A 14,957-nucleotide genomic window follows, 5' to 3' on the forward strand; every position below is an offset into this window, starting at 1 on the left:
CTGCACTTCTACTAGCTTCATGGTTTGCATAACAGCTGCATTTTCAAGAGCCATCTGGTTTTTTCTGTTTACTATGAGTACTAATTTTCAATTTAAAAGCTTTGAAATAAGATGGAAAGATGAAAAACTTTCAAAATTTAATTTGCCTAACCATTTTTATGTTTGCAAAGCAAAACAGAGGGATTTTTCAAACTTCAAAACCTATTGTTTACTTCTGAAGAGTAGTGCGGTTTACAGAGAATTGCGTTATACAGGTCGGCGTTATAACGGTCTTCTACTGTACTAGAAAAACGAGTTTTCTGGGGATGACAACAGACATAGAAAAAACTCACATTAGAAGTGGTTGTGAGTGAAAAACGATGTGAAAAACGGAAAGAGCATAGTTCAACCATTAAAAATACCTCCAGCATGCACTCATATCGGCATCTTACAATGGAAAATAATGGTTGAAAACACTCACCTTCTTAACGTAACCAGCTAGCTGCAGCATGAAACACCAGCTAACCTCGAGGTAGCTATTCATAACCTTCCACTACTGTCTTGTAAAAACATACTGACTCATGAAATTCACTCTGATAACACTAGATGACTGCATCGTATTCATTGACCACAGCAACATCAGTTTAACCCGCCTAAAATTCGTATTATTTTAATCCAAACTTATGACTGTCTGTTACTGGACCCTTGTCTGTTACTGGTGCTGTTACCCTACCAATAGAAATAAAAGCTATTTTCCAACATGCATTTCATCGAACAAAAACTTTTCTCATACTCTGCTAAAAAAGAGCAAAGCGATTCAAATTGCGATATTTAAAGCGGAAAACATCCCCAAAATCAATCACTATTTCAAGCCAAAAAAAAAAAAAGCTTAGTTACTCAAATTTCCATGTATGAAAAGTAGAAATGTCTCAACAAAACATCCCAAACATAAACAATACAAAAATACCATACATTAATTTGCTATCCAGACATGCTTTCAAAATACCTATTATATTTTACATAAAATAACACATTCATATTTTTATAAAATGCTAGAGTCAACTTATTTTCAGAAATTCAGTACCTAAAGGAGGCACGTTTATAGAAAATGTCTAAATAATTCGTGGCATTGATAAGAATTTACTTTTAGAATAAAATAACCGTACTATTTTTGGACAATTCTATGATAAGGTCAACCAGATCAAATTTTCAAAATTAAAATTTCTAAATAAATAAGGTGTCATTTTAAAGGTAAAGAGTTGTATAATTTGAAATGCCTGTCTAAAATTTGATCACTTCAGTTATAAATAAGTTACAGGAGGTTAAACTAAGGTCAACATCTTGAGCATTTTCAAACCGTATTTGGTGACTCTCGAAGAAATTCTGCTTTTTCCAAAAAAAAAAAAAAAAAACATACTAGTATTATGAATTGAGATGACTAACCATTTAAAGATACAATGTGTTGCTGGTGATGTTGCAAAAATGTGTCAAAATATAATTCATATTGATATGTAAAAGAATTCCTCTGGGGTACATTAAGTGTTTTACATCCAACACCAAAATGCGCAGTTAATTATGCTGAGCCAATAATTTTAAAGCTACATACATGTATTTTTAGGTACAAAGTAAGATTTTCAATCTCATTGATGTAACCTATTTTAATTTTGTAACAAGTGAATATTTTTTACTAAAATCTAGGTGTTGAACGTAAATTTTTTTTTACATCCGACACTTACATTCTTTTAAACAACATATGTTTTCAACTGTGTCTCCTTTTTTTTTTGCCTTGAATTTCAAAGTTAAAGTGAAACATGCATAAAAAACAACTTAGTGAATTTACTGTATATATATTTAGGGCTGCTAGGGGTAAGTAGGACCCCTTTTGAGAAAAGGTGTGTTGAATGAACTTAATACAGTTGATTAAAATCAAGGTACAGATGTGATATCCCCCCCCCCCCTATTTGGCAACATCCGATTTTTTGCTCGCCAATGAGATGATAATTTTTTAAGCATAGCATCCCTGGCGAAACAAACCTGTGTTTGGCAACCCAAAGGTAATCTTAGATCTGTTCAAACTTGTTTACTTGGGTTGGTTACTAGGTTTCACGCAGGAGAGATACATGTTGTTTTGTGCAATATACAAATACAAATACAAAAGTGACGAGAAGCAACAGGCTCTGGGCCCAGCTAGACTGGTCCTAGTCAATTTACAATCCCCAGTGAAGATCAATGGCCCTCTTAAAACTGTCGACTCCTTTGCTCATTACCACCTCTTCCGGTAAGCTGTTCCAAGGTTCCACTACCCTGCTAAAATAATAATTTTTCCTAATATCCATGTTAGCCTGAGATTTAAATAGCTTAAAACAATGACCCCTCGTCCTGTTTTCAGTGCTAAACTTTAGCCCCGTAACATCTTTCGTTTTAATAAATTTAAACAGCTGAATCATGTCCCCTCGGTCTCTTCTTTGCTCAAGACTGTACATTTTTTGCCTTCTAAGCCTGGAATCATACTCTAAGTAGGAAAGTCCACTTATTAGCCTTGTAGCCCGCCTTTGAACCCTTTCCAATACATTAATGTCTTTCTTAAGATAAGGAGACCAAAACTGAACAGCATACTCCAAATGGGGTCTTACCAAACTTCTATATAAGAGCAGAAGAACGTCTTTAGATTTATTTGAAATAGATCTATTGATAAACCCAAGCATCTTATTGGCTTTGTTGCTAGCAATGCTGCACTGTTGGCTAAACTTTAAATCCTGACTTATTAGGACCCCCAGATCAGTAACTTTGTCTGCCTGACTAATGACTGAACCTTGCAAATAATAACTTGTACACTTATTTCCATGCCCTAAATGTAGCACTTGACATTTCCTAACATTAACAGCCATACCCCATTTATCAGCCCACTCCGTAATATGATCTAGATCCTCTTGCAGCTGATTTGCTTGTTCTTCATTTTCTACAGTCCCCATAACTTTGACATCATCAGCAAAACAATTCATGTTCCCAGAAATATTTTTGTGAATATCGTTCATAAAGACAATGAACAAAACAGGCCCTAACACTGATCCTTGAGGAACCCCGCTTAAGACCTCACTCCAATTAGAATAATTTCCCCTTACAACTACTCTTTGTTTCCTTCCGGTCAGCCAATTTTTTACCCAAATGAAAGTTTTCCCTCCTATTCCTATATCAGCTAATTTGCTAAGTAGAGCAACATGCGGTACCTTATCGAAAGCTTTTTGAAAATCAATGTAAACAACATCTACAGGCTTCTTATTGTCCAAAGCCATAGTAACTTTGTCATAGAAATGTAATAAATTAGTTGCACAAGATTTGCCTTTCCTGAAACCGTACTGAAAACTAGTCAATAGATTATTAGTCTCTAGAAAATTTACTACCTTAATTTTCATCAATGTTTCAAAAATTTTGCAAACCACCGAAGTTAGACTCACAGGTCTATAATTTCATGCACTCCCTTTAGACCCTTTCTTGAAGAGCGGTGTAATGTTAGCCAGCTTCCAGTCCTCTGGCACTGTCCCCGAATTATAAGAAGCATTGAAAATGTTTGCGATTACATCTGCTAATTCCTCTGCACATTCAACTAAAATTTTCGGATAAATATTATCTGGCCCCGGAGCCTTAGTCTCTTTAATTTTTTTCAAATGAAGTAAAACGTCATCCCTGGAAAATACAAAATCCTCAAGCTGTACTATAGCTTGTGTCTTGTTGGTGTCAAATGTTGAGATACAGTTATCGTTAAAAACACTCGAAAAAAAGTTATTAAGAACATTAGCAATATCACTATCGTCCTGAATTAAAATTCCGTGCTCATCAACCAGTGGCCCAATATGACTATTTCGAACTTTCCCCGAATTAGCATATGCAAAAAACCTCTTGGGATTCCTGTTTATGTTATCTGCCAGTCTTTGCTCCAACTCTCTTTTCTGAATCCGTACCAAATACTTAAATTTACGCCTTGCCTTACAATATTGGAGCCTATCTGCACTGTGACCTGTTTCTCTAAACCTATAAAAAGCAGCTTGCTTGTAATTTAGAGCGTCTTTAGTTTCCCTGGAGAACCACATTGGCCAAATTTTAGTGTTGACACCCTTTCTCCTAAAAGGAACATGATCCCTAACTGTATTCGCTAGATTTTCCTTAAACTCTGCCCACTGAAGATTCACATCGCTATTGTCCAATCCAGAAGAAAAAACTGCTTTCAAACTCTGCCGAAGTGCCACAAAGTCAGTATTTCTGAAATTGGGCACAAACCTAAAATTCTCTACTTTGTGCATATCAAATTTAATCCCAAACCTAATACTGTTGTGATCACTATCTCCAATGTGTTCCGCTACACATAACCCCTGAACAGAGCCTTCCATGTCGCAGAAAACTAGATCTAAAATAGCATCCTGTTGAGTACCCTGAGTTATAATTTGATCTAAGAAACAGTCACCAATTACTTTCAAAAAATCCTCTTCTCTGCTATTACTATGGTAAAAATTATTCCAATCAATTCCTGGAAAATTAAAATCTCCCATTATGATGACTGACCCCTTGCTAGAAATGTCACTAATAATACTAAACATGTGTTCGTCTTGACCCTGGCTTAAGTTGGGTGGCCTATAAATATTCCCCAAACGTAGTTTTTTGCCCTTATTACTAATCAACTCCAGCCAAATCATATCAATCTCATTAGGTTTATCATTAATTACCAATTCATTGCAAATTAAAGTGTCTGACATAAAATAAAACCCCACCACCTCTTTTACCTACTCTATCTTGTCGAAACAAATTATACCCAGCAATAGATAATAAATCATCATCACTTTCGGTAGCCCATGTCTCGGTAACTCCAATAATATCCAACCTCTCGTCTATAATTATGCTTTTCAATTCTTCTATCTTGTTCCTAATACTACGAGCATTTGTATAAAAAACCTTAAGTAAGCCCATCTTACTTTTATTTAATGCTGCACGATTGTTTGAATCCCAAGTGTTAACATCTTTTCTCTTATTAGCCCCCCTATTTTCGTTTCTACTAAAATCCCGATAGTTAGTACCCTTTCGAATTCTGCTCCTTAAACCATGCCCCCCATTCCAACTTAGTTTTTTGATTCTGAAGCCTCTAAAAGCAAACCACTAACCATTTTGACCCCTGTAGAGCTCAGATGTAGGCCATCCCTAGCAATCCAATCTCGTTTACATCTACTCCACACATCAATAAACCTGATACTACGCTTAACGCAAATTTCCTTGAGTACCAGGTTCATACACCTAGCCCGTTGGTTTAACCAACTCCTATGCACTCCATACCTGGGAAGCAAACCAACCACTTGGACATTTGCCGAACAGTTGGTTGCTTTGTCCAACAGGGTTGACAAAGCAGAGAAAGCAGCTCAACTGATTTGGAATTTGATGTACACATCCATTACAGATCAAAGTAAATGGTTGAGTTTTGACAAGGGAATCCCATTCCTTTGTAAACTCATCATTGTTACTATGGCCTACATCGTTAGTTCCCACCCACAAAGTAACTACATCCTCTTTATTAAATACCCCCTTCTTTTCAGCAACCCTATTTACATCTCTTACCCGAGCCCCTGGCAAACAACATCTAGCCACCTTACGTCTAACTCTGCCTATTGAGTTTTCCACCTCACGCACCATTGAATCTTCCAAAATTATACCCTTTGTTTCCCAGTCAGTCGCCTCAGCAATAACTTTCCCCTTTACCTCTGGAATTTTCCCACTATCTAACACACAGCTAATTCCCACATCCTTTTTACTAACTTCCTCCTTTAATTCTGGAATATTCCCACTATCTAACACACAGCTAATGCCAACCTCCTTTTTGCTAACTTCCCCCTTTACCTCTGGAGTGTTTACCCCATCTACACGCCTACAGCCTAATGCTGACTCACCCTCCAAAGTAAGCATCCTAACTCTGATTTCTGAGAGTTCAACACAATTTGTGCAAATGAAATCCTTCTCAGACTCATCCTTCCCCTTAAACAAGCAGAACATCTGACATAGGTCACAAGAAATCCACTTGTCCCCTTTACCACTTTTAACCTCCTTCATTATGCATATAACTCCCATTCTAGCTCAAAATGGTACACTTAAAAAGTCAATACAAAAATACAAAATTGGAGAAATATTGCTAATTATTAGAATTAGAAAGCATTGGAAGTAAAAGATACAAATATTACTAAATCCTAAGACAAGCAGTAAATTAAAATAAACAAGTTACACCCTAAACAGAGAAGTCAGGCTTAACAAGAAATCAGCACAATTTAGGCTTAGCTACACAGAATAGAAAAACACTTTAAGAAAGCAAGTAAATCAAAAATAAGACTTAAAAGCACAAGAATACTTAATTATATAATAAAATACAATAAAAATACTGAAACTAAAGTAGTAAAATAAACAATTACAGTAAAAAATCACTTATCTCAGGAGCAGCAAAAACACTCCCCAGCAACTGTAGCGCCCTCTAGCGGCGAACCTTACTGAAAGCTTATTTTGTGTTGGTTTAAACTCAGTAGTTGTGTTTTGAAGTAAAAACATTAGAAAATGCCAGTTTCTTCAAACTTGAACGTTAATTTAAAGTTAACTCCAAGGTGGTGTGTATCTGTAATGTGCCATTGTCATATGATGTTTTGTTTTAGACTGAGTGCAGGGGCGTAGCTAAGGGGGGGGTTTTGGGGACAAAACCCCCCCCGAAAAGTTAGTCTCAAAAAAAAAAAAGAGAAAAAGAAGAGAGAAGAGAAAGAAAAAAAAAAGAAAAGGAAAAAATTCCAAGCGATTATACATATATATATACATATATATATATATATATATATATATATATATATATATATATATATATATATATATATATATATATATATATATATATATATATATATATATATATATATATATATATATATATATATATATATATATATATATATATATGTGTATATATATATATATATATATATATATATATATATATATATATATATATATATATATGTATATATATATATATATATATATATATATATAAAAGAAGTAACCCCCCCCCGAAAGTCGGGTCTAGCTACGCCACTGACTGAGTGTCAGGATTTATACTATAAAAAGGTAAGTTCTTTATTTTAGAATTAAAAAAAAACTCTCACTTCCGAAATTCTTTGTTTTTACAAATCCTTGAGGGGTTCTTGTAGTTTTTAACTTTATTTTTACTGTATGTAAATTAATTTTACAGAAAGTAGTATGGTTATTTTGTTTTAAAAGTTAATTCTTATCGATGCCACGAATTATTTAGACATATTCTATTAATGTGCCTCCTTTAGGTACTGAATTTCTGAAAATAAGACTCCAGCATTTTATAAAAATATGAAGGTGTTATTTTATGTAAAATATAATAGGTATTTTGAAAGCATGTCTGGATAAGCAAATAAATGTATGGTATTTTTGCATTGTTTATATTTGGGGTGTTCTGTTGAGACATTTCTACTTTTCATACATCAAAATTTGAGTAACTAAGTGCTTTTTTGGCTGAAATAGTTATTGATTTTGGGGATGTTTTACACTTTAAACATTGCAATTTGAATTGCTTTGCCTTTTTTTAGCAGAGTATGAGAAAAGTTTTTGTTCGATGACATGCATGTTGGAAAATAGCTTACAGTCTGAGTAAAAACTTTAAGGCCAGTATAATTTTCTTTGAGGAAAGAAAAATGAAATTGAAAGGATTTTAATATTATTGTATTATTAATTATTAATGTTCATTGGTAAGAAATAACGCAACAGACAGTATTTGTAAAGCATGCAATAACCAGAAAAGCAATGGTTTATTCAAAGTTAGCATTTCAGCTTGAGTAAAAACTTTAAGGCCACTAGCATTTTTGAAAAACTGCAAGTACTTTATACTGTAATAAATGTCACCTCAGTTAACAAGATAGTGGAAACCCTTCAACTTGCAGTTTTGTGATTAATTTCTTCAAAGTTTTTGTCCTACTTGTGACGATATCGTAAGGTAAAAAGTTAACTGTTCAAGAAAGAGGGCAGATTGAAGCTTTTTCTTCAACAAGGATAAGTAAACATAATATTGCGAAAAAATAGGAAGATCGAAGACTGAAGTCAACATTTTTGTTTGATTTAAACACAATTAGGGTAAAAAGAAAACCCGGGAAAACTTAAAGCTTTGTCCTCTTGTCATGGAAGAAGAGTTTCGAAATTATTACATTATCTGAAAAGTTCTCAACCAGGAAACTTATTCAGACGATAGGTTTAAATGTTTGTCAAAAACGATATATAACACAATTAGAAGGTGTGGAAATTTTATTAATGCTGCAAAATTGCTTAAACCTCATTTTTTGAAAATGCACAATATAGAGCTTTTCAACTTTAGCTAGGAAATCATGACCTGGGATAACCAATGAATACAAATAAATTTTTCTAAGGAAAAGAAGTGAAGTTTGGATGGACCAAACGGACGGAAGTACTATTGGCATGATTTACGGAAAGAAAAAGCAATATCTTACAAGCGCCAATTAGATGGAGGCTCTGTCAGAACTTGAGAGTATTTTGCTTACAATGGTGTGTGCTCAGTTGCGTTTGTTTCATGTAAAATGAACTCACAAGCATATCAAAATTTCTTCCCAAGTCATCTTTTACCAAATGCTGAATTTTTTGCTGTGGAAAATTGAAAATATCAGCAAAACAATGCATCTATCCATACGAGTAACAGTGCCAGAAATAGGCTCCAAGTAAACAATGTTGAAACTTTGAAATGACCAACTAAGTCTCCAGATCTTAACATAATAGAGAACTTATTGGGTGACTTAGCAAGAAGAGTTTATGCAAAGGAGAGACATTTTACTTCATTAATGGAACTGAAATCTACCATCGAAGTTGAATGGTAAAAAATACACTCCGAATTTTGTCAAAAACTAGTTTCATTCATGAAAACAAGAATATTTGAAGTAATTTGAAGGAATGACTCCCACCACAAGCTTATAAATATTTGAATTTTTGTCCTCATACGCTTTTTTCTATGTTGGCCTTAAAGATTTTACTCAGGTTCAAATATTGATCAGTAATATTTTCTGATAATGAAACACTTACAATTAATTTTTTTTGTTTTTTTTACATGTATTTAAGGTTAATAATTATCACTCATATGACTTTTTGATCCTAAGATTAAGGTGTGTCCAATTTCTCAAAAAAGTGCACTGGACTTAAAGTTTTTACTCAGACTGTATTTCTATTGGTACATATTTCATTGGTGAGCTGTTATAGTAATTTGTCAATTTAAGCATTTTAAATACTTTCTACTAATTTTTCTTTGTGTACAAAAACTTTCTAGTTTCTGGTATTTTTGAAGCGTATATTTGCGATGTTTTTTGTTGTGGTTTTATGTTGTTTTTTATATATATTGTGTTCTGAAGTGCTTTGATCATGTTTCTTTATTTGAATTTTTACTGTTGGCACTAAAAAAGCATCGCTAAGAACAATCTATGACATATGTCCTCATACATCGCTTTCTTGGCGCCAACAGGAAAAAGTCGCCAAGGGTGGGGTATATGACATTGGTTCCAAAATCAATTTTGGCAAATTTGCCAAAACTATGAGTAGAAAAAGCAATTGGAAACGCTAAATGACTGCGTCTATGTAAAGTTGGCTAAGGAAGAACCATTATCAACATTCAACCCATATAAATCTTGATGGTTTTCAATCAGGTAAATTTCACAAATAACTCATCATCAGCTTTTGTAGCTGAACTATCAATTCCTACTAAGTCATCATAGTTGTCTTGTATTTCACTAATACAAATAATACATCAGAAAGCAGCTTTTGATTTTCAAATCCTCACTGTTATAGGGGGAACTACTTACCCCATACAGGGCCCGATTAAGATATCAGGGGGCCCAAGGCCATATGCTTTTTCGGGGCCCCTGTATAGTCAACCCTTACCATTTTAGCCATTGGCGAAAACAGTTTTAGCTATTGGTTAAAAAAATTGGCCATTTGGGGGCCCTAGGCCAAGACTTAGTTGGCCTATTCAGTAATCAGGCCCTGACCCCATAGTGTGGGGACCTCTTATAGTGAAATTTTACAAGGGTGGGGATGGAGTGGGGCTCCTCCTCAAAAACAGTTTTGAACAATATTTATTCAAAAATTCTGATTGCAATATGCACTTTAAGTTAAACTGTACATGAATGTTTAATGATCATAAAAAAATATATGCTAACTGGGAAACACTTTGAAAAATGCTGCTTAAACTTACAAAAAAATAGTTTTCAGATTCTAAGTTCTCTGACCTAGAAAAAAAATTCCACATAATCCAAATATATGCAAAACTAATCACTGTGATGAACTATTACATGATCAATGTAAAAAAGTACAAAAACCATATGGATTACGGTATTTCAGTTTTTGGGGGTGACCCACTTACTCCAGTGTCCCACTTCCCCCAATTAACTCTACTTTTGAATTTACTAGGTAAATTTTGTTTTAGTACATCTTCTTCTTCAAGCATTAGAAATATAGCCTGTTCCGGCTTCTTGGTCGCCCCACCGCTTCCTGGGTCTACCATGGTCGCGTTTGCCCTTTGGTCTGTAATAAAAGGCAGCTCTTGGAAGTCTCCCTCGTGCCATACGTCGAACATAGTTTTTTCAATCGTTACGATATAAATTCTAGTATATGTAACCTATAATTTACATATTTATAACTGTAGTCATTGTTATGTATTTACAATTAAGAGCAATAGTTTACATTCAATATGAACAATTTTCGTCCGACACCAAAAAGTTACGTCCGACACCAAGCTAAAAATATTTTTTAACTAATTTTATTCTTTATAATATTATTTGAAAACTGTGAAATGTGCTTCAATCATAATTATACTTTAGAATTAAGCTGTTTTTAAAATTAAAATGTAAGCAAATTCAGACTTTTAATAATTTTTAAGTGAACCATCAATTTTACTATTTGTGTGTTTACGTCCGACACCAACGCTTTAAATTTTTTAAATTTATACTTTAGGGATCTATTTTGAAAAACTAACATGATTTTTTATTCAGTGCGATATAGCAAGTATCTTGTAACTAAATTTAATCATTTTGGAACAGTTTATATTTGGTAAATGGAATTAAAACTGAGAAAATTTTCTTCATTTTTACGTCCGACAACAAGGAATTGCCCTTTTGTAAAATTAATTTACATACTGTAAAAATAAAGTTAAAAACTACAAAAATCCCTCAAGATTTTGTAAAAACAAAAAATTTCGGAAGTGAGAGTTTTTTATTTTTTTGATTTCTAAAAAAAAGAACTTACGTTTTTGTGGTATAAATCCTCACACTCAGTCTGAAACAAAACAACATATGACAATGGCACCTTACAGATACACACCAAGTTGGAGATAACTTTTAATTAACGTTCAAGTTTGAAGAAACTGGCATTTTCTAATATTTATTCATCAAAACACAACTACTGAATTTAAACTAAAACAAAATAAGCTTTCCTGTAAGGTATATTGCAAAAAAAAAAAAAAAGAAAACAAGAATCTCTCCTGCGTGAAACCGATAACAAGTTTGAAGTTTGAACACATCTAAGATTGCTTTTAGGTTGCCAAACACAGGTTAATTTCACCAGGGATGCCATGCTTAAGGGGTTACAGTACCTCAAAAATAATGAAACAATCAAAAAAATTTTTATTGCTTATTTCAAAACTAAAAACTATTCTGAACACAGGGGGAAAAGTTTCATTGCTTTAGTTCAAATATTTAAAAAGTTATGAGTGGTTTTAGGCCACGCTCGCTATGTGTTCTTATGCAAAAGAAAAACTTAAAATTGCTTTTTATCGATGATGGTTTTTTTGTGTTTTCATGTCATTAGAATCCCTAAGGATTTTTTCTATTAAAGGTAGAGCTTTAAAGTAATACTTTTTGCAATCGGGATAACATATTTGACAAAACTGTGCATTGGATAAGCATTTTATAAATTACTCAAATGTTTAAAGATTGTTAAACCTTTAAAAACCAATTAAAAAAAAAAAAAATTTGATTTTTTAGATAATCAATCACAGAAAATTTTCTAATAAACTCATAAGCAAATGAATGCACAGATTTTTAGAGATGATTATAGTGATCGTTTAGCAAAAAACTTTTTTTAAATTAGTGCAAAAACAAAAAAGCCTTAGGGATTTTAAAAAATTGAAAATTTTCTCAATTTTTTGGATTTTTAAAAAATTAAAAGGCAATATTAAATAAATTATTGATTACGAAATAAGTATGCATGTTATGATTTCAAAGAAATATAAAATTTATTCAAATTAAAAAAAATGTGTGAAAGGTACTGTGACCCCTTAAAAAATTATCGCCTCATTAGAGAGAAAAATATTTCAATTTTGTGCTAAAAATCGGACGTCGCCAAATGGGGGGGGGGGGGGGGGTACATCACATTTGTACCCTTACATTCATTTTTAAGCTGAACATACATTTTTTATAGTATATATTAATCTTTTTCCTAACCTTAATTTTTCCGGCAAGGACCAGGCAAGTGCAGGGGCAGATTTAGTCTATTCAAAGAGGTAGCAGTAAAAAATCGTAAAAGTCACCCTTCAGACGTGTCATGTAGGGGGGTTCAGGGAGTTGATTTTCTCCCTTAAAGCTCTGAAAAACTAATGTTTTTACTTATAAGTGAGCGTGGTTTTTGCCATGCAAAATATGATGCTCCCAAAAAGTTTTTTTTATTTATTTTTCGGACATGGGGCTCATAGGAGTAAGCCTTACACTCCGGTTTTATGCCGAAATAAATAAAAAAGTTGTAAAACAAGCTTCTAGAAAAAAATCGATTTCGATGATTTTTTAAAAATTTAAGGGGGAAAACCCCCTTGAATCTCTCAACTTGCTCCAAATGTTCATGCTTTAAATTTCGTATCTCTCTAGCCCCTCAGAAGAATGTTAATGCTAATATAATGCCTCCCTTTTCCCCAAAATAAAAATAATGGCTGCAAAACTGTCGAAAACTGAAAAAATTGGGGACTATTTCAAAAAAGAGGGACATATAGGGGGAAAAAGCCAGTCGTATTTGGATCCAGAGGGTCATTTTACATAACAAGCAAGAATTGCGTCAGAAACATTTTGATGTTTTTCTTTTTCCATGCAAGTGTTATATTAAAGTTAAAAAAAAAAGGGGGGACGGCGCGAACTTGGGTTAAAATTAAAAAGTTAGTAATGCTGTACATCCTCGGCTACACTACTCTCTAAAACTAATATAAAGCAAATGTATAGAATTTACTTGATTAAAATATTACTGGCAATTTTCTTCAATGATATTAAATTTTATATGCCAATAGTTATTAAGAATGGCAATTACAAAAAGCATTAAAAAGTGAATAAATACCTGAGTGAGTTACAGAATTGCTATTATTTGAAACAAACTGCCGTTAGGTAGTCACAGAAAACTGTCATTTTACAGTAAAACTAGAACACGGGAACACAAGAATGCAATGCAAAGATATGCAACGAACAATTAAAGTAATAATTTCACCACAAAAATCTTTCTGAAGCCCAAAAATAAAACTTTTTTAACATAAGACGTTTGAAACATTAAAGACAAACTTCTGAATTTTAAAACATTGACCATATCTTTTAATAACAATGACTTTTTAATGATTATTCAGCCTCAAAATCGAAAGCAGTTATTTCATTACTTTAAGTGTTATTTGATAAACTTCTCAAGAAGAAAAAAAATGACTGTTTAATGGAACTCTTCGTAAATTTAAGAGAAATTGAAGAGTGAAAATGAACATAATTTAGAATTCTAATTGTTCTTTCTATGGTTCAATATCGCTTGCATAACACAAAACGGTCAAAACAAACACAAAGCATGAAACTGAACATATCTAAATAAAACACAAATACAAATATTGAGAATAATTTAGAAGCAGAACGGATCCCCTCTAAATGTCCTAAATCCTTAACTTTATCTTTCCTGTGCGCATGCGCTTTGGCACATTATAAGAAGCCAAAGAGATGTAGATAGTAGTAGATAAAAATTTCTTTGGCTTTGTTTGGCGAGTTTATTTTAAGCGCATGCGCATCAGTTTAAAGGAAAGTGAAGAATTCAGACTTCATATTTCGCTTTCGCTTTTCGCTCGCTCCTGTTGTATCCATTTTCTGGAAGAACAACCGCAGAATTTGCATCAGACATTGTTTTGCTACTTGTTAATTTGAGTCGACTCAGGTAAGAACTAAGAAATAAGACACTATTGTTCGATCAAAATTGAAATCTAAAAAAATAAAACATGTATTTACCCTGATTCCGTTGTAGAATTTATATCATTAAAGTTTGAGGTTTCATCGATTCTGGAAGCGCCATGCTGGTATTTCAGCCTTTTGTTTGAGAGAACGAAAAGAAAAAACTCTAGCTTTTCAGTATCTTTCCTCAAAAAATTTCTTTCGCTTCTCATATGGATAACTTTTCCATCTCTTTATGTGCATTATTGCCTAAATATTTATTGTTTTGATTTGAGCCAGATCTGGTGATTTGATTTAACCCTTAACAGGGGAGGTGTGGTCTCACAGATCGCTTAAAAGTTCATCCAATCCTATTTTATTTTCAGTCCGATTGGAAGTTTTTTTTTTTCCAATAGCTTTTTGTTTTGTGACTTTGAACAACCCCCTTGTTTCTCAGTATCTTTAGGCGGAGATATCTCGTATCTCATGGCGAGCAAGGTTCACACATTAAGGGGTAAACACTCAGCTGGACTGACACCCAGCACCGGGACCTTCCCCGGCGCAATAAGCACCAAGACTTCGTAGCCCAGACGACTATCTACCGTCGCACCCAGCCGTGTGGGGGACCCGCTAAAGCTTACAGCTAAGTGGTGGGCTTACAGCTAAGTGGTGGGGCCCTCGAAATATGACGCAAAATACTAACGATTATTAAGTGATTATGTTAAAATAACAATTGTT

The 14,957-nt window shown here is 33.4% G+C and overlaps 2 protein-coding genes across 2 annotated transcripts in view; one reads left to right on the top strand and one right to left on the bottom strand.

Moving 5' to 3' along the window:
* LOC129218191 (protein O-mannosyl-transferase TMTC4-like) overlaps window positions 1-13,944 on the bottom strand; it is a 110,661-nt gene extending 96,717 nt beyond the window's left edge. Inside the window, exon 1 of the mRNA XM_054852408.1 lies at window positions 13,384-13,944. The gene's annotated coding sequence lies outside the window, so the exon portion shown is untranslated. The remainder of the gene's footprint in view (window positions 1-13,383) is intronic.
* Window positions 13,945-14,106: 162 nt separating this feature from the next.
* Window positions 14,107-14,957, top strand: part of LOC129218455 (uncharacterized) — a 66,651-nt gene continuing 65,800 nt past the window's right edge. Inside the window, exon 1 of the mRNA XM_054852730.1 lies at window positions 14,107-14,226. The gene's annotated coding sequence lies outside the window, so the exon portion shown is untranslated. The remainder of the gene's footprint in view (window positions 14,227-14,957) is intronic.

Source organism: Uloborus diversus, chromosome 3 (assembly GCF_026930045.1).
Source record: "Uloborus diversus isolate 005 chromosome 3, Udiv.v.3.1, whole genome shotgun sequence".
In the NCBI taxonomy this organism is placed as follows: Eukaryota; Metazoa; Arthropoda; class Arachnida; order Araneae; family Uloboridae; genus Uloborus; species Uloborus diversus.